The sequence below is a fragment of the Choloepus didactylus genome, chromosome 5, assembly GCF_015220235.1.
Source record: "Choloepus didactylus isolate mChoDid1 chromosome 5, mChoDid1.pri, whole genome shotgun sequence".
NCBI classification, from domain to species: domain Eukaryota; kingdom Metazoa; phylum Chordata; class Mammalia; order Pilosa; family Megalonychidae; genus Choloepus; species Choloepus didactylus.
Window position 1 is genome coordinate 142,147,894 of NC_051311.1, and position 25,765 is coordinate 142,173,658.

Sequence of the window (25,765 nt, forward strand, 5' to 3'; positions counted from 1 at the left end):
AACAACTCCAAGACACCATGAGAATTCCACAGCTAACTTTCCATCTCCTCTGCAGGAAGGAGGCTGACCTTCACGGGGAAAAAAAATCATTTTCCAAGATGTCTTGGGAAATGTGGTATTTGAGCCATAGTTTCTTCTGGCTGCAAATCATCTTTGCCCTTTATGTAGCATGCCATAGGATTACTAGGTACCTTTGGGTCAAGCCAGTTCACCTCACAATAGTTCACACTGCTCAGTCAAGGTAAGGCACAGACGGCTTCAATACAGTTGACAGCAGTGGTTGTCAACGCCAGCTGCGTGCCAAAATCACCCAGGGAACTTGTAAATCGTGCAGACATCAAGGCCCCGTCAAAACAGATTCTGATTCAGCTGATTCTGGGTGGGAGTGGGGGTCTGATCATGGGTGTTTTTCAAACCTCCTCAGGTGGTTTTAGTAAGACACCAGTGTTGAGAACCACAACCAGTTTGCAAAATTCATCTCCAACTCCCGGTCTATGTGCAACCTGTTTCCATCATGATGTTTCCTGACTCTAGACCATGTCTGCTACTGAAAACCTACTGTGTGCCATTGGCAAGGTATATGGTTTCCCTGCTTGATTCCTGACTTTCTCCCAAGCACTTGGCTTACACATAGCCCCTATCGCTTGTCATCTCAGACTTCCTTGAGAGGACTCTGACATTCTGGGCTTGTGCTTCCTGGGGACTAAGAGAAAAAGCACTAGTATTTACTGGGCACCTACAAAGTGCCAAATCCCATATTCGTTTACATAGCTGACCTCTGTAACAAAACCTCCAAAGTCAAAGGGGTCTAACACAATAAAGGTTTATTTCCTGTTCATTATACCCAATGCAGATCGGGAGAGGGAGGGTTTTTAGGCTCTGTTCCATGGAGTCACCCAGGGACCCAGGCTCCTTCTGAATAGTAGCTCCAACATCCCTAGGACTTCAGAGTCTTCCACTAGATCCTCCACAACTGGCCAGCAGATGAAGTGAGAGAAAAGAGGTGGAGCATTATGAGGAAGGATTTTAGGGACTAGGACTGTAAGAAACACACATCACTTCTTCCCACATTCCATTGGCCAGAAATTAGTCATATGGCCCCACCAAACTGCAAGTAGGGCTAAGAAATAAAGTTAGAAAAGAAAAGAGGGTTTAGTGAACATGGACCCTTTGACACCTTATCTTCTCCACTGGTTTGACCCAATTTGTCCTCCAACTCACCAGGTGGAGACAAGGTTTATACCTATGTGTCCAAGGACTGAGGTGAAAAATCTTCCCCCAAACCTTTCAATCTTTAGCTCAGGCTCACTCAGTCGAAGCACCTGAGTCCCAGCACCATGATATAAATTAAAGCCCACATTTTCCAGAAAAAAAAACACCTCTTGTCATGTGGTCTGTTGTTGGTGTTATCACTTACAGAAGACTTAAGGCTATAAACAATTTAATAGTAGGTTATAGCTATGGCTTTAGAAAGCAAGCCAAAAATATAATTCATTTGTAGTTGAAAATTGCATCATGTTGTGGCATATTTTTTTTCTGTAGTTAGAAAGCATAGATATATAGAAATACAAAAAAAAAAAAAAAATGCCAGTATATTAAGAGGAAAGGGGAATAGAAGAGGAGTAGAAATTCAATGCATAATCTTCAATAAACCAGCACAATTTGCGACATCAAAGATGCATGATGAGAGTCTGGGGACCAGGGGATTAGAATAAATACAGAGCCTCCAAGGATACAACTTGCATAGCAAAAGGTCCCAGATGGGTAACCACTTATGGGTAAGAGTCACACTCACAGTTGCACTTGCACTCGGACACGGGGAAAAGAACACGGTTACTTAGGGGTCTGACGTTTCAGGCACCACATGCCAGCCTCTGTGCTAAGCGTTCTATGTATGTATCTCATTTCAAGACCTCTATTAACTAAGGATGGAATGATGAAGTTAAATTTTCTTGCTGCAGTTCTGAAATCCCTGGAGAAGGTAACTCCTCTCAGTGGCAACCCTGGCAACAGAATTCTCAAAAGCACTGAGAACGATGGAATCAAAAAGAAGAGGCAACCCAAAAGGAGATTTCTGACATGGAATGGATCCAACTATTTGCCAAAATGACTTATAGTACAGATATTCTCCTCCATATGTTGTTCACTGGCAGCTAAATTCATCTAGAAATTTCTTCCAGCTTAGTGATTCACCTCAAACAGGACCAAAAACATGTCCCTTGTCACCAGTAAACACACACCCACACAGATACACACAGCTACACACACACACGCTCCCACACATTTGTGTCCTGGATGTGACTTCTGCTGTTGATGGCAATAAGGCTGTGTTTTGAAGAAAGTGTCACAGAACAAGTCAATTAGTGAGAGTAAACATAAACTATATGTTAAGAAAAAAAGAGCAAACTACAAAGTAGAATACAATATGGTCGCAGCACTGCAAAAAATGCACTTAAGAAAGATAGGAGGGAAACACACCAAAATGCTAACAGTCATCATGTTCTGGTGCTGGAATTACAGGTAACTTAGTTTCTCAGAGCCAAAGAATTCAGATTTTTCCTAGTTCCTAGGAACATAGATTGGCCATTCCCCTGGTGGCTTCCCACACAGGAACTTTGGGGGTAATTTAGTTCATTGTAAGTGTCCTCCAAATTTTCTAACATGCCCATAATTAGAAAAAAGAAAAATAAACTTTTTAAAAGTCAGTTATCAGTACAGGTATGGGTATCTAAATTACTTCCTGTATTTTTCTTTTTGATGAAAATATTTTATAATTTAAAATAAATATTAAACTACATTTTCCTGAGCCAGAGCAACAATTTTGCAATATCATGTTCTCACTGGACTGTAAGCTTCATAAGGGTCAGAATCTGTCTGATTTGTTCACTGATGTATTCCAAATACCTAGAACCATGCCTACCACAGAGTAGGCAGTTAATAAATATTTGTTGAATGAGTGAATACATGAATATTCTGTTTCTGACAGTAGTTTTAAGAAGAAATGCAGAAATTAACATGTCCACCTTCTAATTTGAGATATGTTCTAACCATGTCCCACAGATGAAGATAAGATAGTCCATGCTTACCACTGATCAGGTGAAGGAAAATTCACATTCATCATCTGAAGACTACCTGCTCCTCTTTCCAGAGGCAGCTCCATTCTCCCAACATCCCAGGACTTAATGAAACAGCACATGGTCCTATCCCACAGTCTTCATGGTCTGATCCATTTGGACAAATGTCTTCATTTACCCCTTTTCTTTTCAGTGAAGTCTCTTTTTCTCTAGTTGTTTGAGGATTTTTCTTTCACAAACCACCTTCACACAAGTGAATGTGGCTGAGATGATCCATTTCCTTTATTACTAACATTACTGGTCACACCTATGTTCAAGTCTTTGTGCTCAATGCTATGACTATAAAGACTACTAAGCCGAGGTACCAGCTTAAAGGATCTGATGGTCCATAAGGAGGACAGACTCAGAATTGAGCAATTTCAGTGGAAGATCACAAGTGCTGCAACACAGATATGCCTAAGATGCAATGGCTGAGACTGTCAGGAGAAATCTTTTTTTTCTTGCCACATTCTTGGGAGGACACTTCATTGTCATCCTCTTGTCGTCACCAAAACCTCCAGAGATCAAAGGCTTTTAATTCCCTCCAAAGCACATTTATTTGGAAGACAATCCCTAGGACTTACTAAACTGAGCCTTCTTAGTGAAGGTTTGTTCTTGTTCTCTCGTCTTGCTATCACGTCATCAAAATGTGACACCTTAACTATTTATACTTTACAAAACATTAGGCATGTTCACCATACAAGGCAAGCTGATGCCAAGAGAAATAGATTACTGGCTTATGTCCTTGAAGGTCTAAATTACGACACAAATTATAAAAGTCTTCAAGGGTGGAGAAAGCATGAAGTCACTACATTGACAAGGTAACTTAATTCTCAGCAATTTCTTCCAGATGTTGATTACACTGCTGCCCAAAAACTCTACCAGAGAATCAGACAATCTGTATTATCATGATGAAAGAAAACAGTTATAGTTGGCAGCAGGTGGGAGTATTAATTATTTAATGCCTGAGATGCCCTCGTCAGATATTTAAGCTGCCCAAAGGTGTTGTATATTGTGGTAAATTCTTGCACATACATTTGACAGCCAAATTTTCAATGTACTGCCTCTCAAGTCAACAAAGGGCATTTGTGAGGATGGGAGGCCATTTGGTTTCCTCATTACACATGGTTACCTCTTGGCTTAATTAGTTCCCCTTCTGATTTTGAAGATGTCCTCCAAAGCACAAGGCACTGTACTGTACACACAGCCATATAGATTTGATTCAAAATGTATGGCAAGTCACAAGGAAAATGGAACGCACAGTGCCCTAGAAACGCTCAAGACCGCCTGCTGGAAAGAATAAGTGGAAAAGCAGTAAAGGTGGGATGCTTATTCTGTGACCAAATTGAAAGAAGCAAGAGAAAAGAAAATGAATCCTTTGGTTTCCTTCTTTTTCAACTCATGTTTGTTGAGGTCCACACTGTGAACCAGGCACTGGGCCAGACCCTTCCACCTGTAGGCTCATTTAGCCCTGCCAGCAATTCCTGTTTCACACAGGAAGAAACTGAGGCCCAGCGGTAGGCAGGCGGGCGTGAGATCCAAAGGGATGGGTAAAATCCCTCCCTACGGCTCCATCTGCCACGTTAAGTCACCTCTCTTCCTCTGAGAGGGTGTGATGTTCCAGACGCCCTCAGTGCGTGGCCTCTTCCAACCACTCTTACTTTTGCAGCCTCTTCCTTTTTAAATGAAGTCCAAAGAAATAAATAAGCAGAGAGGAGATGGGTCCTAGTTGGAGCCCATGGAGTAAGGGCCATTCCTTACCCATCCCCTCAACTGGGATACAGGACCTGTGTGTCCCTGTGTTTTACTGCCCTCTGGCTGCCTTGAGGTGTCCGTCCCTGGAGGAGGGAGCCCTTAGCTACCCCCCAATCCTGCCCCTGCCCAAGTCATCCCAAGGATCTTAGAAGGGCTTAGTTCCCACCCACAGTACTGGCACAGGCCCCTGGCGCTGAGCACACATCAGCTTCCCTCTGCACAAACAGAAATGGGAAAACCCCAAGGTCAAGAGCATGACTCACTGACTCACCCTGAGGCCAGCCAGCCCCTCAGAAGATTACAGATCTGCTTCCCCATACATAAATGGACCCCTAAAGCCTCTCTCCAGGACCTCTGCTGGACAGATGGGAGGGAGATCCAGCTGCCTCAAAGGATTAGGGGGTGTTGCCACTCAAAAGTGAGTCTTTGCCCAATGTGCACCAGAGTCAATTAAGTGACACTGGGATTTTGAGACGAGAAAAAGTGTATTTAGCAAAGGCTAGCCTTGCAAAGACAGGAAAACATTTCCTCAAATCTGTCTCCCTGACCTGGAGAAACTTTCGGTGCTTTATAGCATTCAAATAAAGGTGGGCAGGTTTAGATGACGAGGTTAGAGATAGTCTAATCTTTGAGCATGCACAGAATGATTACATGCTTAGCTCATTTGAAGTTTGAGGTTTAGGCTATTGCACATGTCAGGCAGGAACCAACTCTGATTAGAACTAGCTTGGTCAATTCTGGGCTAATTCATGTTATTTCATTAATAAACTACAGGCAGGAGTATGAGACTTCGGGGTTGCAAAACAAGATAAGGGGATACATGCTTGGCCAGTCACAAGTTATCTCGTTATGGTCCAGTTGCAGAGCAAAGATTATGCAGTTATAAAATACAACATCATCATCAAAGAAACAAGTCATCTGGGTTACAGTTCAGTGAGTTACAACAGTCACAGATAATTGCTTCTGGCGACATTATAACATATCAGAAAGCTCAAAAGCATTTAGATAATGATTCAGCAACTATAATTATATTTGTTAGCTCTTGGTTCCTGGGGGAAGAGATGAAGGGGAGAAAAGGCCAAGGGTACCGCGAGGACAAGCATGCAAGCTCCACTGTCCTCCTCTGGGACAAGGCTGTGTGTCAAAGCTACATGGGGCTCAGTCCTGCCTTCGGTCAGCCACAGGCCACATGGGCAGACCCACAAGTGAACAGAGAACAGTCTCATGTGGTGCTAAGACGGACGGAAGCTCAGGGTGTGGAGGATCCCAGCACAGAGGCCGTGAATCCAGACCACCATCTCCTGGAGGAGATAACATTTATACTTGATTCCTTTTTGAGATAAGAGTGGCATGAGAGAAAGTGATAGGTGTTTTGATTTGCTTTTTACATTTTACGTGCCATTTTCACCCTACCCAAACTCATGCCACTTCATCCTACCCATACTTCTGTTGATGCAGTAAAATGTCGTGGTTACTAGCACAGGCTCTGCAGCCATCTTGCCAGGAATCCTGGATGAACTTAGGCCACACTTAGTTTCCTCAAGGATAATAACAGTATCTCCTATGGTTATGGTGAGGACTAAATGACTTAATACACTGTTATGGGTTGAATTATGACTCCCCAAAAAAGATATGTTCAAGTCCTAATCCCTGCTCCTGTGACTGTGACCTTATTTGGAAATAGAGTCTTTGAAGATGTGATTAGTTAAAATGAGGCCAAATTGGATTAGGGTGGGGCCTGGATCCAATATGACTGGAGTCCTTATGAGAAGCAGAGTGACAGCACACACAGGGGAGAATGCCCTGTGATGATGGGGACAGAGATTCAAGTGCAGCCCTGCAAGCTAAGGAGCACCAAGGATTGCCCGCAAACCACCCAGAGCTGGAAGAGGCAAGGGAGGATTCTCCCCTACGGGTTTCAGAGGGAGCATGGCCTTGCTGACACCCTAATTTCAGTAGGACAAAGAATTTCTGTTGTTTCAAGCCACATGGTATGTGTTCCTGTATTACAGCAGCCCCAGGAGATGAAGTTATACCCAAATAGTGCTTAGAGCAGGGTCTGGCCCATCATCACTGCTCAATGAAATCAGCTAGTGTATTGCCATCGTTATTATATTTCAGTACCTTCTGCATCTCCATGCACTTTTCACACAATTTCCCACTTGAAATGCTCACTTGGGGAAGATGCAAAGTCATATGGTAAAGGGGCAGGGGCAGGGAGGGGATTGCCGGCACTTTACAAAGTTATTTAAAACCCTGAACTTTTAAGAAAGAGCTCCTTTTAAAAACCCATGATTCCAGTGCTCCTTTCACATAAAGAAGGAGGGAAACTATGCTGGGACCCAACATTCAACATGCAACAGATCTGGGGACCCCACACCGAGGGTTAATTTATAGATACTTAATCCAGCCCTGATCACCCTTCTCAGTGTGATAAAATCCCTCCCCACTCTAAATGGTCTCACCAGCTTCCTCGGTCCAAACATCCCCCAAACCACCACAGCCCACAGCACCAGGAACCTCATTTTGGAAAACACGGTTTCTTCCTCCTCCACCTCTCTCCCACCAGGCCAGCGGCCCCGCCGTCCACACAGCTGTGCTTACAGGCAGCACTGCCTGGGGCGGTGCCAGCATGGGTGCTGGCGGGACTCCACGCCATACCACTCAGGACTGTCACTTAGCAGAAAGGCAGCAGGACACAGGGGGCAGGAAATACCAGGGACCCAGAACAAGTGAGAGGTGATATGTGAGCAGGGAGTTTTCTCCTCCAAAAGTGTGCACACCTTCTTGGGCTGCCCCGATGGCCTCTTTGCACCAGAACATGTGTGTCTCCCAAGTATGTAGTGGAAGTAACCTGGGCAAAGGGCAGTGTGTGCATGAGCAGGAATAATGGCAAGAAACCATAAAATGATTAGCCACAGGGACGTGAGGATGGACCACATTTGCCCGGATATTATCCCACTGCAGAACCCCACTGTATGGACAAGATACCACAGCGAAGGTGGCTTTGCTAACTGCCCAGCTGGGGCTTTGGAACTGGAAACACTGAGGACACTCTCATAAGTCACTTCCGGTCCAGTGCAGAAGGCTCTGGACTGAGGTTCGAGAGAACAAGGTGTGAATCCCAGCTCCACCATAAAGACTGGAAAAAAGCAGGTGGTACCCTGAGTCTGGGTTTTCCCATCATCTCAACAGCCTTAATAGTGCTTGTCACTTCTGTGCTCCCTTAGGCTGCTGCAGAGCACAGAGAAGAAGATATGTTGGAGGATGTTGAAAGAAAGCTAGAGCACGCAGTGTGGCTCACCTTGCTCTCCTGTGCCCACGAGTTTCCCCACGGTTTCCTCCAGGGTGTTCCACTCCTCTGCGGTGGCTCGTCTCCCGGCTCCCACCTCTGTTAGCAATCACAGACAAGAAACATCCAGTCCTTGACCTGAGATATCAAGAGAAGCACACCCCCGGGGACCCCTCTGGGCTGTCTGATGATGCCAACTCATTCCTCTGCCTTGACTTTCCCTCCTCTCACCCTCCATACCCCATCTCTCCTGGCTGGCCTTCTACCCTCCCCTTGCCCCTTAAAGGTGGGTGTTCCCAAGGCTTCTGCTCCTAGCCCTTTTCTCTTCTCACCCTCCCAGGGAAGGCATCTGCCCCCTCAGGTTCAGAAAAATTAGGAAGAGGACTCGAAAGTGAAAATGCTCCTACAGAAATTTTTCCAAAGATTGTTTTTAATTGCACCTATTTTATGTCAGCAAAAGTAGTTGCTCAAAGTTTTGTATCATTTCTATGGGTACATAAAAATCTACTGTACATCTTTATTTTCCCAAGTCTAGAAATAAATGGGGTAGATAAAAGACCCCCAAAAAATGCTATGGCGTTGGACACAAAGCAAAGCTTCTCTGCCCACAACCCAGTCAGATGGAGGAGGGAGTGAGGGTGTATTTAGTCCAATTTACTGAATGTTAATTTGCTGAACAGCAACTCACCAGAATACCAATTGACAGATTATTGACTCATCAACACCTCATTTCTAGTAACACATTGTAAAGTTTACAAAAGTCCACGTCACACCAAGGCCACCCAAAGTACAGTATATTTTTAGAAAAACAATTTCTTATGTATTTTGGATTTCAAGCATTGTGTTTGTCACATATATCAAAGATTTTGTAAACACAAAATGGGTTTCTCTTGTCCAATTCATTTTCAGAACAGTCCACGACTTTTTCTATTCTTCTTAGTTAATGATTTGCTCTCTTGATGAAGAGAGGTATAGTTGAAGATACTACACAGAATATTGTAATAGGAATATTGTCACACTATGCATGTCCCCAGATGCACACGCACAAATACACACACACTCACTCATTCACAGACCTGCATACACTCACAAAACCAAAGTTTCATCTGCATGTTACTTTGCACATATCCACATGTCTTTAAGTAGGTTTAGGGAACATCCACTGCTCCTATAACATATACAGCTTCTGGGGAAAATGAACTTTGATAAGAGAGTGCAAGAGAAGCATTATTTCTTTGGTACTTATTTGGTAAGTCCCGAGGGCTCTCCCACAATCTCCCTGAAATCCACAGTCAGAGGCCAGTGGGTGTCCTCATCCCTGTTCACAGAGGAGGAAAAAGGCTCCAAATGGAAAGTGCATCCCTGCCCTAGGTGACTCCCTAGAAAGGAAGTCCTGATTCAGACTCAGATATGACTTGCCCAGGAGGCCACAAATGTTGGAGTGGGATGAGGGCTGAGGATAAATTTCACAATTCAGTCCTGGTCCTTCTTATATAGCAGCCCTCTCCCCTCCCAGCTCTTGCTCTGATCACTCTTAACAGCTCAAGAGCAACTGCTCAATGACAAAAGAATAAAAACCTCAAAGAGAATTACATCGACCTCAATCGCGGCACAGGTTTTAAAAAAGACAATTTTAATTTAAAACTTCGCTTCTTTTGTGAGGCAGCCTCTCTGTGAGCACAATTGCAGGGCAAGCATTATTAGCCTGGCTTTGATTTGCCAAGAGACAGCACAGGTGAGTTCCTAAAGAAGAATGATTCACAAAAGGCAAAGTGACAATGGCACATGGGAGGGGGAAGAAGCAAGGGGTAGCAATCCCTAAACCCTGGCAAAATTACTTTTGGATGACTGTGGGATGTTGTCCTATTATGATAATTTCTCCCATATGCATAAAATAGATGCCCCAGAGTCACGGGAACATTCCTGACTTTTTCCTGTTTCTCTTCAAGTGCATCGTCAATAATTAAAATCTATTATATTCCTGAAGCAAAACACTTAGTAACACCTAAGCAGACGCGGGGGAGGAGAGAAATGGAATTTTGATAGCAGGTCTGCTACTACCTTGATGAAATTAGCTTAATGCTAATTATTTTTTCACATTCAGATTCTATATTTACCAAATGGCCTAACATTCTGAGAGCCAGATTCTTTCTACCTATGCCTGCTGAATTAACCTTCCCCATCTATCCACTCCATTCAAATCCCATCAGTTTGTTCAAATCCCCTTTCTCCTATTCAAAACAATTGCTCCCTTCTCCACCTTGGTTTGCACTTTCACTCACAGAGTTAGCAAATATTTATTTACTATATATTTAATGCATTCAATATTTATTATCTGACATGTACCAGACAGTATGATGGAAACTGAGGATAAAATGATTAGTAATAATGGCTGAATTTACTGAATGCTTACTAAGGATAAGTATTTTCTAGGTGCTTTTGATTAAATTATTTAGTCCTCATAGATGAGGAATGTCCTACTTTTACCCCAATTCTACAGATGCAGTCAACTAACTTGCTTAGTACTTGCTCAGGGTTGCCCAGATCGTGAGTGATGGAGCCAGAATTTGGACCCAGGCAGCCTGGCTGTACAGCCCTTACAATTACTCACTACTCTACAGCTACCGCTCATAGCGCACGTTCATAGTTGAATTAAAGACAGTCATGTAATCAGAAGGTGACACAATGGTGTGATAACTGCTATGACTGGTCGCACCCAGGAAGGGCAACCAGTACAGACTGGGAAGGTCTAACAGAAATTAATCAGACAGGTATGGGGGTGGGGAGATATTCCAGGCAGGAAGAATAACAAAAAAACAATTTGGGGCAGTTTAGCAATTGGCACTATACCTGACTCCAAATTCCTCCTAGCACCACTATTCTATAAATCAATAAGTGGAGTTGAGTCATAACCTAAAGAATCACTTTAACCTGGGCTTATGAAGAGTGGTGTGCTAGTAAACCAGCTTTCCTGGGCAGAAAAAGGAAAAGAAAAAAAAAATCCCCAGTACATACCTATATAGCACTTGCAGACTTCTTTTGCTGATTTCCATGGTGTAAATACTCCCACCATGGCAGATTTCAAGCTACCAACCAGACATGACTGAAGTGGGAGTTGGGAAGACATGCACACGTTTGGATCTCACAAGCAGGTGTGAGCTGGCCTCAGCACACTACTGCTTGAAATTCTTGTAGTGAGTGTCAAAAACTAAGAGAAGGAGCCAAGAGCTAGGCTGGCAGGAAAATGCCCATCCCCAAAGGAGAGATGCCTAGAAAACTCAGGAGGGGAGAGAACGTGTGCTGAACCTGTATCAGCCAGATGTCACCCAAAAGGCAAAGCCTCAAAAGTAAGCTGAGGGCAAATGGGGATATGAACCTCACAGAACTGAGGGAGCCAGGAGGAAAAACTTAACACGAGAAGAGAGTGAAGAGATGCCCTATCAAAAGGGGAATCACCTGAATGCAGTCAGGAGCAGCTATCGGCAACACCCAACAGGGTCACAAGGATGGAGCAGAAACTCTAAGTCCAGAGAGTATTCCCTGTTAGCTCCCTTCCCAACCCACCCAAATCCCCCACCCCAGCATGGGTTGGGAGCCCCTCCTCTAGACTTACAAAGTATCCTATGCTGATGTCTAATTCAACCCTTCCCACGACACACTGTAGTTATCCTTGTCTATGTCAACCTCTGTGAGCTCCTTCAGGTATGCAGCATAGAGGAAGGGTCAGCAAACATCAGCTCATGAACCAAATCTGGACCATCAACTACTTATGTCCACAAGCAAAGAATGGTTTTAATGTTTTTAAATGAAAAACGATTTTGATTTTGAGAGAAATCATAGTATTAGTATTTTATGACACATGAAATTACATGAAAATGAAATCAAAGTGTCCATAAATGAAGTCTTATTGGAACACAGCCATGCTCATTCATTCACTTATTTTCTCTGGCTGTTTTTGTACTATCACATGGCAGGCAAAGCCTAAAATAACTGCTATCTGGTTTTTACAGATAAAGATTGCCAACCCTTGTCATACAGCATGCCATAAGATAGGAAACAATAAATGTTTCATTACTGATTACTTGACGTTGGGTCCAAATCCAGCCCTTTTCAATCCTGTAATTATCCAGACTTTCTGAGTTGGAGGACCCCACTAATCCTAGAAACAAGCTTGGTTTTCCAGCTCCTCTCACCTCTGGATGTGAGAACCCAATCAAATCTTCCCAAATAAGTTGTAGTTCCAACCTGTCCACATAAGCATTTCCCAGTTTGTAATTCTGTGGAATTTAATTAGAAGCTCCACTTCAAAAAGGATTCCACAGCTAAATAAGCTTAATAAATGTTAAGCTAAACAACTAACCATGCTTTACCACAGAAGTCTTCAGAGTTATTTAGATGTCAATGTTCTCTGTGAAACTCCAAGAAGGGGAATGTTCTGGTTTGCTAATGCTGCCATTATGCAAAATACCAGAAATGGACTGGCTTTTATACAGGGGGTTTATTTGGTTACAAAGTCACAGTCTCGAAGCCATAAAAGTGTCCAAGCTAAGGCGTCAACAATAGGTTAGTTTCATAGAAGAATAGCCAATGGCATCTGGAACACCTCTGTTGTCTGGGAAGGCACGTGGCTGGCGTCTTCTTCCTTTGCTCCCAGGCTGTGTTTCAAAATGGCTTTCTCCCAGGATGTCTCTGTCTAGGCATCTGGGGTATTCTCTTAGTTACTCCCAGGTGAATTCTACAGTAGCAAAAGTCTACTTTCAATGGCTGTCTTCAAAATGTCTCTCTTGGTTGTAGCACGGAGTTCCTTCTGTTTGTCAGCTCTCTTATATGGCTCCAGTGATTTAATTAAGGCCCACTCTCAATGGGTGGGGTAACACCTCCATGGAAATTATCCAATCAGAGTCATCACCCACAGTTGATTGAGTCACGTCTCCATGGAAGCACTCAATCAATAAGTTCCAACCTAATCAACACTAATATGTCACCCCCCCCAAGATTGCTTTAAATAACATGGAGTTTGGGGGGACATAAGACATCCAAACCAGCACAGGGAGCATTCCCCAAACTTATTTGACCATGGAAACTTTTCATGGAGAACTATCTTTCCACACTAATATTCCTTGGAATCCACTTTGGGACACTGATCCTAAAGGAAGTAGAACTCTAACAAATGTATTTTTATCAAGGCAATGCTGAGAGCTCATCGTTTTGACCTAAGTCATTTGGCTTAACTACTCGGCTGTGGGTAGCAGAAACTACATGGCAAGTGGGGGCTTCCCTGTGTTGCTGCCTGCACCACCCTGCAGAGACAGCCATTGCCGGGCTCCCAGCATACCACTGCCTGAAGTCCCCACTACTGCTTCAGCACTACCTTCCTCTCCTCTTTGAAGTCATTGCTCAGATGTCACCTTCTCAACAAGACCACCCTCTTTAAAACCGCAGTACTCTCCCCCAGCACTCTTGATTTCCCTTACCCCGTTCAACCTTTTTCTCTAACACACATTTCCTTCTAACCAGAATGTAATTTATTTATGTACGTTCCATGAGGCAGGGACATTTTGTCTGATTTGGCACTGATGTATACCAAACACTTAGAAAAGTGCTTGGCAAATAGTAGGCTCTCTATAAATATTTGTTGAGTGAATGACTGAATGAATAAATGACTATAACCAGTGATTCCTCTTCCAATGCCTTACCCACTGGCTTTGCATCTAATGTCTAAGACACAGCAGCAGAGGGGACCAGATTTTACATTTATAAGGACTTTTACTTTCACTCTGAGATGGAGAAACATTGGATAGTTTTGAGCACAAGAGGGAGATCATCTGATGTAGCATTTTAATGGATCACACAGGCTGCTGGGCTGAAAATAGACCAGATAGGAAGCATCTGCAATAAGTAAGACAAGACATCATGCTGACTTGGATCTGGATGGAAGAGTAAAGGTAGTGGGAACTGGAAAAATTCTAATTATAATTTAAGAGGAGAGACAATGGGATTTGCTGATAGATCAGATATGGTTATAAGAAAAAGACAGAAGTCAAAAAGACTCCAAAATTTTTAATCTGAAAAGTGAAATGATGGAATTGTGAAAAACTGAGCAGGAGAAAATTGCAGATGAAGTAGGTTTGGGGAGGAAGAGCACACGTTCTGTTTTGTACAAGCTTGAGCTGTCACTGAGACATCTTTGAATTAGACGTCAACAATTGTTGAACAAGGCAGTGACATACACAAGTCTGAGTGCAGGATAAAGGCCTGGGATAGAGGCATAAATTTGGGAGCCACTGGCATGTAGATGCTCTTTAAAGCCATGAATGAGGTAACCAAGGAAATCATGTAGACAGAAAATAAAAGACCAAGGACTAAACTCTAGGGCACTTCAACAGTAAGAGATCCAGGAGAAGAGAAAAAACCAGTCAAGGAGACTATAAAGGACTAATCAGTTTGTAATCCAGAGACTCTGGCATCTTGAGAAACAAGTGAAGAAGGAAAGACAAAGATCAACCAAATCCAAAGTCTATGACAGCTCAAGTAAGAGGACTATTGGATTTAGCAATGTTGGAGTCATTGGTTACCTTGACAGGTACAGATTCAGTGGAGGAGCTAAAACCTTGATTAGAGTAGGTTTAAGAGAAAATGGGTGGAGAGAAATTAGAGACAGCAGGTATAGAGAACTCTTTGGAGATGTTTTGCTGCACACAGATGCAGAGCAATGGGGGTGGTAGCTGGTGGATAAAAGACATCAAGAGAACATTTTTTAAGGTTGCAGAGATAACAATATGTTTGCATGCTGGTAGGAATGATGCAGTCCAGAGGAAAAACTAATGACGCAGAGCAAAGGAAGGGAGAATTACTGAAGTGATGTCCTTAACCAGGTAAGAGGAATTGGGGTCTAACGCAAAAGTAGATGTCCAACAAATGGCACCATATCCATCTAATAGCATGCAAAAAAAAACATGTGTCATCCTTCATTCCTCCTTCTCTAACCTCTCCTACCAGCAGTTCATGCACATTCATGCACTCACATACACAAACGCATGCACCCCTAATCCATCAACAATCTCCATTGGCTATATTGCCAAAACATGACAACTTCTGGCTGCCTCCACTGATATTGTACTGGCTCAAATCAAATTTATTTTTCTATGAACTACTACGATACTCTCTCACTCTTTCTTTTTTTTCCCAGACACTCCTCTTCCCCACTCCACCCCCATCCCATGGCAACTTTTAATCTCCTTTCTGTCTCTCCAAATTTGCTATTTCTAGCCATCTCTTATAAGTGATATCTACAATATTTTTCATGATGTGCCTTGCTTATTTCACCGAGCATCATGTTTTCAAGGTTCTTCCACATGGGCAGAATGTCTCAGAACTTCATTCTTTCTTGCGGCCAACTAATATTCCATTGCCTATATGCAGCACATCTTGTTTACCCATTCATTTGTTGATGGACGCTTGGGTTGTTTCCACCTTTCGGCAATTGTGAATAATGCCATGTTTCCACCTCTGCAGGGCTGAGGAATGGGGGTTGAGGAATGGGGGCTGGTTGCCGGCTCATGCTTTCACTTAGAAAAGCTGAATTCTCGGCAGCCTCTCACTTCTTCTGGAACTCCTGTGGTTGTTCTAAATGTCCACTCTGGTTCCAGGTTTAGTGCCTAGTTCGTTCCAATCTCTTTTTCTAGTTCATTCATTTTTCTAGTGGAGGGAGTGATCTGCAAAATTTTCTACTCCGCCACTTTGTGCCTGCGCTGTCCTCTTCAGTCTTTGTCTTTTAAAGGAAACCCCTGATTGAAGTATAACATACACATATCCAAATAATAAGTATACAGCTTCATCAATTTCCACAAAGTGAACACACCCATAGCGAATGTAACCATCACCCAGATCAAAGAAATAAAACATTACCACATCCTCAGAAACCCTTCCTGTGCCCCCTTTCCTGGCCGTCCCCCCATCCCAAAGATTAACACTATCTGGATTTCTATCACCATAGATTGGTTTTGTCTATTTTAAAATTTATATAAATGGAATCATACAGTGTAATTTCTTTTGTGTCTGGCTTCTGCATTTCAAATAATGTTTGTGAAATTCATCCATTTTGGTTGCATGTAAAAATAATTCATTCTTTCTCTTTGCTGTATTGTATGTATTCTTTTGTGTGAATATGCTACAAGTTATTTATCCATTCCACTGTTAAAGAATATTTGGATTATTTCCAGTTTGAGGCTATAAGGAATAGGCTGTTCTAAAAATTCTCTTTCATGCCTCTTGTGCATAAATCATGCATTTCTGTTGGGCATATACTCAGAGATGAAACTGCTAGTCCATAAGTTTATATATGTACTTTTGGCTTTAGTAGATCCTATCAAATAGTTTTCCAAAATGGTTATGCCATTTTACACTCCCATTTCAGTTTAGAAGAGTTCCATTGCTCCACAACCTCCAATACTTGATACTGAACTCTTTTGCAAAATTTTTTAACCATTCTAGTGATGTATAGTGCTATTTCATTGAGGTTCTAATTCAATAAGCCTTTTAATTAGTTTCCCTGCTTCCACTTTTGCCTCTTTCCAATCCTTGCTCCAAATAAAAGCCAGAGAAATCTTTCTTCAAACACAAACCAAAGCACACCATTCCCCTTTCTCTTAGTTTCCCTAAGCTGCTATCACAAACAACACACAAGGCACTGGTTTAAACAAAGGGGATTTGTTGGCTCATGGTTTGAGGTTAGAAGTCCAAAATCAAGACACCAGCAAAATGATGCTTTCTCCCAAAGTCTGCAACATTCTGCTGCTGGTTGCCTGTGATTCTTGGGGGTCCTTGGCTGGTATCCCTGCTTTTTGCCACAAGGTGACTTCTTCGCCTTCCTCTTCCAGGTTGTGTTGACTCCTGGTTTCTGGCTCCTCCCTGTGGCTTTCCGTGACTATGTTTGAATTTTTTCTGCTTATGAAGGATTCTAGTAATACGGCCTAAGACCCAAACTCACTCAGGTGGGCCACCTTAATTAAAAATAAAATTTTGAAGAGATTCTCTTTACAGTGGGTTCACACCCACAGGAAAGTGGATTAAGATTAAGAACATGTCTAAATTGAGGTACATAATTCAATCTACCACACCCTTCTTAAAATATTCCAATGGCCCCCAACTGCACTCAGAATAAATCCAAACTCTTAACCACAGTCTCCGAGTCTCTGCATGATCTGGTTTCTACCTACCTGTGCAACTTTATCTTATACCACTCTCCATATTGTTCACTGGGCTCCGGTCACACCAACCTTTCTCTCCCTTGAACAAGCCAAGATCTTTCCCACTTCAGGGAAATGTTCCCTCTGCCTGGAGCACAACCCGACTCCCTACCCCAACTGCTTCCCTGCCTACCTACTGTTAATCCTTCAGGTATCAACTAACAAGCCACCTCCTCAGAGAAGTCCCACCTGACCTCCCTATCAAGAGTTCATTTCCTCCATAGAACTTAAACAACCAGCACATAACTTGTCTCTTGCTTATTTACTCATTTATGTCCTGTCTTCTCCACCAAATTATGAGGTCCATGAGGGCATGGACTTGGCTGTCTTGTTCACCACTATATTCTCAGTACCTGGCACATAATAGAAACTCAATACATTTTGTCAGATGATTGATTCAAAGAATATCCTTGCCAGGGGGATCTAACTAAGCAGCCCTTTCACACTGAGAAAAGTAGATAAAGCAAAATGTTCTGCGATGCTCAGAGGAGAAGCATCATTTATTCATCAGTTTTGCCATTATTTATTGAGCACATACAATGGATGAGATAAGCCCTGTGTACTCTGCCTCAGAGACCACACGAGTGCACCTTCTCCATTGCCTCTGAGCTTTTAGTGGGTGGTCTTGAGGTGACTTCTTTCTGTCTTGGGATTCCTGCTTCCTGCTTTTGACCACTTTATATAGGTTCCCCGTTACTTCCCAAATACAGCGGTATTTAAATTAATTTGCCCAGTTTTTTTTTTTTTAATTCAGCAAGTTTGTGTGTTTTTTCTGATAATAATGCTAATTAAATTACCACTTGCAAAATTTAGAAAACTGATAGAAGAATAATAACCAGTCATAGTTCCTCAGAAAGCTAAGTATAGAATTACCATATAACAACAACCCCACTTCTAGGTATATACCCAAAAGAACTGAAAGCAGGGACTTGATTATATATTTGCAAACTGATGTTCCTAGAGGCATTATTCACAAATGCCAAAAGATGGAAGCAACTCAAGTGTCCATCAACCAGCAAACGGATAAACAAAATGTTGTATATATACACAATGGAATGTTATCCAACCATAAAAATGAATGAAGTTCTGAAACATGCCAGAACTTGGATGAACCCTGAAGTCACAGTTGAATGAAATAAGCCAGACAATAAAAGGAAAAATATTGTATTATCTCACTTACATGAAATAATTAGAGTATGCACATTCATAGTCAGAAATTAGAATATCGGTTACAGGGCAGGGATGAGGAGGTAATGCTTAAATGGTAGAGAGTTTCAGGAGTGATGGAAAAGTTGGTAATAGATGTTGATGATGACAGACAACATTATGAACGTATTCAACACCACCAAATTATACACCTGAATGTGGTTAAAATGGGAAAATTTAGGTTGTATATATGTCACCAGAATAATTTTTTTAAAAAACCCCATAGAGCGGTACAGCACAAAGAGTGAGCCCTAATGTAAATTATGGACTATAGTTAATATAATAGTTTTGTCAATTGTAACAAAGGTACCACACTAATGCAAAGTGTTAATGATAGAGAAAACTGTGAGAGGGTACATGGGGGCTATGAACTTTCTGCATGATTTTTCTGTCAACCCAAAGTAATATTACTCTGCAAAAACATGGATGAATCTCATAATAATTATGCTGAGTGAAAGAAACCACATAAAAAAATATATATATGTATATACTGTATGTTTTAGTTTCCTGAGCTGCTCAAGCAAATACCATGCAGTAGGCTAGCTTAAACAATGGGAATTTATTAGCTCACAGTTTTGAGGCTGGGAAAAAGTCCACATCAAGGTGGGTGTCATCAAGGCAGTGCTTTCTTCCCAGAGACTGGCGTTCTGGGGCTGGTTGCTGACAGTCCTTGGTCCTTAGCTTGTCACATGGCATGTCCCCGGTGGTATCCATCTCCCAGTCTCTCCCTTCTCTTCTGGGTTCCATTGATGTTCAACTTCTGGCTTCTCCCTCTGTGGCCTTCTCTCTCTTTCTGTATGAATTTCATTCTGCTTATATGGGACTCCAGTAATAGGATTCAGACTGATCCTGACTGAGGTTGGCCATACCTCAACTACAGTATCCCCATCAAAAAGTCCCACTTACAATGAGTCCTCACTCACAGGAATGGACCAGGCTTAAGAACATCATGTTTTTCTGGGGTATAGCCCAAACCACCACACTGTATGATTCCACTTATATAAAATTTTAGGGGGAAAAAAAGAACAGCTATCCATATTTCTGCAACCCAGGAAGAATCGGGGATTTTGTCTGCATCTTTATTCCCTCTTTTTCCCTTTATTGTCAGTGTTGGTCAAAGAGTCAGTAACAGATTTGGCCAAAACTAATTTATAAGTAGGGCATTTGGGAGATTCTAATTATTCAAGCCTGCAATGTCCTCAATGCCCACAACTGGTAGGGATGAATTGGGGTAGATTATTAAAAGCTTCGGAGTTTGGGACTGTTTCCAGCTCATTTGTTCAAATTGCCTTCCACATTTTGCCCTTGTCTCTCCATCAGGGATGCCAAGGAGGAGTTCAGCAGCATTGTCACAATTCAGCAAATCCTGCCCTGAAATCAAGAGAGAATACAGTGTCTGCTAGAACAACCAAATAGACTCAGAAACCCTACTTGTCCACCTTTCCCAGAAGATGGGGAATTCTCTTTGGGAAAAGAACTATCACATACTGGACCTCTATTTTGTGCCAGTTATCATGCTGGATGCCTTATGTAACTTGTTTAAACATCACACCAACCCTATGAGGCATGTATTATCACCATTTTGCAGATAAGGAAAATGAGGCTCAGAGAGGTAAATGAACTGTTGAAGGCCCCACCTTGTAAGTGGATGAATCAGTTTGAACCCAGGTCTCTCTGACCCCACATTCTTGCTCAGTTACATGAATAGATTTCACCCTGGCTGCAAACTTCTGGAATGAAAAGAGGAATATCAGAGGAGGACCCTTTCCTGTGCTGAATTTAGAATTGCTCATGAACCCATAGTGCTGAACACAGACTATCTAAAGGGGACAGGGGAAAACATCAAATTAATTGAGATCATCACAGGGTTAGATTACTGCTTAATGGAAAAGCTAACACTGGAGACACAGCCTCAATTCATTCAGATTTCAAACCACAGTCTTGTCACTTTCCCAGGATATATTTGGATGTCTAACTCCCTGCCACCACCTTTGATAAGTTTGAGTTAAATAATCCATATTTGGGTATGAAGCTGGGACATTGAGAGATGGGCAATGCCCATCCAAAGCCCTGACCTAGGATTTGTTCCACTCCAGACCTCAGATCCAGAGGGAGAGTCAGAGGCAGGGAATGGATGGGAACAGGATCAACCCCAAGTTTGTTTTGTCCCCAGAACAGAAGTGCACCAGATACCCTAGAAACACTGTAGGTGGGAGAGAAGTTGAGGCCAAAGAGCCAGGAATTGTGTCTGCTAAACAAGATAAGTTTTCCAAGTTGAAACTGTTAAGCCAGTACAATGGTGCCCTCACGAGATTTTCCTCTGCTCCCAGTCTGGCCAAGATCCTGGACCTCCTTCAGCGTATGCACATTCGCCTCCTGTTTGCATCTCCTCTGTCCTCTCCTTAACATCTGGCTGCCCTTGAGGCTGACCCAGGAGCTAAGATACTCTTGACCAAGTCTCCTCCATGCCTCGGGGAAGAGACAGAATCATTACCATCACCTCAGAGCCAGCTACCCCACAGTCCAGGAAGATCCTAACCCACCACCTGACCGCAAAACCCCTACTTTGAACCCTGAAGTTTGATGTGTTGCTTTCCTTTCAAATACAGGATGGATAGGCTAAGGGATAGTGAGCTCTCCAGCCCTGGAAGTATCCAGAAAAGGGTAGATGACCATTTGAAGGAGGGGTTAGGAACTTGATTTGGATTTGACATGGTGCATTAATTCAATCACCTACATTCACATTCAACAACTATTTATTGAGCTGCACTGAAGTACAAAGCAGGCCAGATCCCTGACTTGTGGAGTGTAGGGTCAGTGGGAAAGACAGACAGTAAAACAGATGTAGAAAGAAACATATAATTACAAATTGGGCTAAGTGCTATGAAGCAAAAGAATGAGGGTTGTGAAGGATACGGATAGGGAAAATAAATAAAGAATTCTGAATAGGAGTTCCAATTTATGTTTTAAAGCAATCATTGTGGCTGCCGTAGATTGGGTTGGCAGGGAGAGGCAAGTGTGGATGTGATGTGCTATGTGGATATCCCTTTTTAATTTTTACTGTATTGGAATAGCTAGAAGGAAACACCTGAAACTGTTGAACTACAACCCAGTAGCCTTGACTCTTAAAGATGACTGCATAACTATGTAGCTTACATGGTGCGACTGTGTGTTTGTGAAAACCTTGGGGCTCACACTCCCTTTATCCAGTGTATTGATAGATGAGTACAAAAATGGGGACAAAAATTCAATGAAAAATAGCATAGAATTGGGGTGGGGGGAATGGAATGCTTTGGTGTTCTTTTTTACTTTTATTTTTATTCTTATTTTTATTCATTTTGGAGTAAGTAAAATGTTCAAAAATTGATTGTGTTGATGAAAGCACAACTATATGATGGTACTGTGAACAACTGTATACTGTGGATGATTTTATGGTATGCAAATATATCTCAATAAAACTGAATTTTAAAAAATAAATAAAACAAGGAAAAATAGGATAGTGGTTAAAAAAATACAACTATATTTTGGGTAGACTTTGTTTGTAATAAACTGGAGAAAGGGTATTTGACTTTTGACGAAAATAAAGAGATGGAGAGCTTCTAGGTAAAAAAAAAAAAAAAAAAAGATATTGTCCTGAGGCAGGGCTGAAAGAGAAAGGAGGTAAAGTTTTACTTGGTTCCCCAACCTCCCTTTTTGTTCTTTCCCCTTCTTTAACACAGATTTCAGGATTCTAGGACTCATCTACTGTCTCCAACCATATCCTCTCTGGGATATACATATAAATCCTATAATCAATAAGAGACATAGACAACACAATAGAAAATGGACAAAAGACCTGAATGGGATTTCCAAAAAAGGATTTCCAAATTTTCAATAAAAATAGGAAAAGATGCTCAACTTCACTAGTCACTAAAGAAATGTAAAATAAAACCATAATGAGCTATGACTACAGACCCACCAGGTAGCCAAAATGAAAAAGACAAATAATACCAAGTGTTAGTAAAGATATGGAGCAAGAGAAACTTTCAGATATTGTTTATGGGAATTTAAATTGACACAACTACTTTGAAAAAAATATATATGGCAGTATCTACTAAAGTGAAACATACCCAGAAATTCCACTCCTAAGCGTTTATTCAAAAGAAACATGTCCACATTTGTGATGCATACAAGAATGTTCTTATTGGCACTATTTGCAATAGTAAAAAACTGGGAACAACCCAAATGTCCATCCACAAGATCATGGATAAAATAAATTGTGATGTGTTCAAAATAATACTATATAGAAATGAAAGTGAATAAATAAATGCTATGTGTAACAATATGGATGAATCTTACAAAATAATGTTGAAAAGAGAAGCCAGATGCAAAAGAATATATTCTCTATGATTCAATTCATCTAAACTTCAAAAATAGGCAAAACTAATCTATGGTGATAAAAGCCAGGAGAATGGAAACCTTTGGGGAGGGGGAGAAGGTGGTTAAACTAGGTACAAGCTTTCTGGGATCCTTAATCTGGCTGCTGTAGACAGGTGTGTTCACTTCATGAGAATCCGTCAACTTGTACCTTATGATTTGCCTTTGTTTATGTTACACATCTATAAAAATCGACTCTAAACACATCTAGGAAGCACATTGTCTGTGACAGCCAGAGGTAATATGGCTGCAATAAAATCATAGTCAAGGGACACCAAGGTCATAGCCAGAGAATCTGTGCCAAGCATCAGGGGATGAGAGTGAGGATGAAAATATAATAATAAATAGCAAAACCATGGTGTTTCCAAATTTTAATTTTCTGAGCATTTTTCAAGTTTTTGGCTCTGATATATTGTGATCAGGCATTTGGCTCCCTACTTTTGTTTTGGCTGTGGGATTTGGCTGTATTATGGGGGTTTACAATGGTGTTATCATACCCTGTTCAGGTAAGTATTTTGTACATGTATATATGTACACACCTGTGTGCCCACAAGAATATGTACTGTACATAATACAGAGAATGTGACTACAGAACAATGAGAGTGATTCCCATCACCACCCACAAATTGGTCTGATGATTCTATCATCACACCTGCTCATGTGTGCATGCTCTTTGCCACTGAATTCCCATTAAAGGAGTCCAGAAACTATTTGAGTAGCTGCCTTGGCCATCAAAAATTGGTGTGTTGTGTAATGAACAAAACACATGCTTTGGAGTCTACCGTTTATCATCTATGTACCCCTGGACAAGTTATTCAATCTCTCTGATGCAGTTTCTGCTCATGTGAAATGAAGGAAACAATACCTGAACTGTGGGACTAGAGCAATAATTAAATTTTTTGTGAGAAAGTGACTAGCATGTAGTAAGCCCTCAACAAATGCTATTTCCACCCCATTCTCAGCCCCCGTCTGTAATATTCAGACAGTTGCAGTAATTTGGAAGATTTTTTTTGTCTTGGAATTTTACCCATTTTAAAGTAAACATATTGTTTTCTATTTCCTCAATACTTCAATGAAGAGAAAAGGTCAGATCTTTTGAGCTTGCTTCATAGACTGGACATTCTCAGAAAATGTTTAAAAATAAACCAGGCCCTGTCATTTCAAGAATAAAGGCAGACAAATGTAAGGAGGAGGGGAATTTGAATTCATGGAGAAGATGACTTTTCAAGAACAGATACTAAAAGTAAACATAAAATTAACCACCTATTGAATGAAAAGAAGGTGAAATTAAAAAGTCAGAGGGATAAATTTTACCTTATTTAATTTCATATTCTAATCAAATTTCTTTCAGTAACACTAAACATTAACATTTAAGCCGTGATTAAATGCACTTGCTGAGAAGGAACAACTTCAATTGCAATTGTCTAAATGAAGATCCTTTTTGGAAGCTGAGTATACACTATGTCCCTTAACAAAAATGTTTTTCCTGAATTATATTGTTTCACCATAATTCCACTAACATTTTGTCCACGCTTCTTATTAGGAAATGAATTTGTTACACCAGAATATTTGGATATTAGTTATACAGGGTATAGCACATTATATAGTGGATATTAAAATACAACCACAAAAAGTTATATATACATATTTCAAAGAATATTTGATAATTTGGGAAAATGTCCATGAAATATTTCTAACTGGCAAAAACAGAGTGTGTAATTTCATTTTTGTAATACATATGGATGTTTGTGATGCATAGAATAAAATTTTGGAAGGACAATTATTCAAATGTCCATAGCCATTATCTTTGAATGGTAGGACTGTGAGAGATTTATGTTTCCTTCTTTAACCTTTTTTTTTTTTTTTCAAATTTCACACCATAAATATCTATTACGTTTTGTTTCAGTTTCCGGACTGCTAAAACAAACACCATGCTATGGTTTGCCTGAACAACAGGACTTTATTGGCTCATGGTTTCAGAGGCTAGAAGGCTTGCTTTCTCCTGTGGCTGGTATCATCTGTCTGGCTGGCAATCTTCGGGGTTTCTTGGCTTTTGAGTCACATGGCAATGTATATGGCAATGTCTTCTCCTTTCTCTTTTGGGTTCCAATGACTTCCAGCTTCTGGCTTCTCTCTGTGGCTTCTTTCTCCATCTGACTTTCACTCTGCAAATAAAGGACTCCAGTAATCTGGATTAAAGCCTAACTTAACTCAACTGAGCTACACCTTAACTGAAGTAACATCTTGAAGAGATTTAATTTAACATGGACCCACATGTAGATCAAGACCAAGAATATGTGCAAACTGGGGTACACAATTCAATCCACATTACTTTTATAATGAGATAAGAAAATATTCTTCTTTGTAAAAAGTATTTGTAATTGTTTTTTTTTAATGCTTTCTTTATTTTTAAGTCTTGGCAGAAATCTAAGTGTAGATTTGTAAAATCTCTCCTCCTCCGTCACTGCTCTCTCCCTTAAAATGTCTTTCATAGAATCATATAATCATATAATCTACAGAAGAATGAGCATCCATTTGCAACTAATTACATTGATATATTCACAATTTTAGGCCTCAAACTATATTTTCTCAAAGAGGCTACAAAATTGACTTGTCCAAATCTCAGTGGACAGCATGGTGAACAGGGAACTCAACTCTACAATCTGCCCCTACCTGGGTGTATGGCTCTGGACACGTTGTTCAATTGCTCTGGACTTTTATGCCTCACCTGGGCC

General features: G+C 41.3%; 1 long non-coding RNA gene across 1 annotated transcript in view; it reads right to left on the reverse strand.

Annotated features, from left to right (window-relative positions):
* Positions 1-8,220: 8,220 nt before the first annotated feature.
* Positions 8,221-25,765, reverse strand: part of LOC119534556 — a 112,353-nt gene continuing 94,808 nt past the window's right edge. The window contains exon 3 of the long non-coding RNA XR_005217053.1: positions 8,221-8,259. This is a non-coding gene — a long non-coding RNA (uncharacterized LOC119534556). The remainder of the gene's footprint in view (positions 8,260-25,765) is intronic.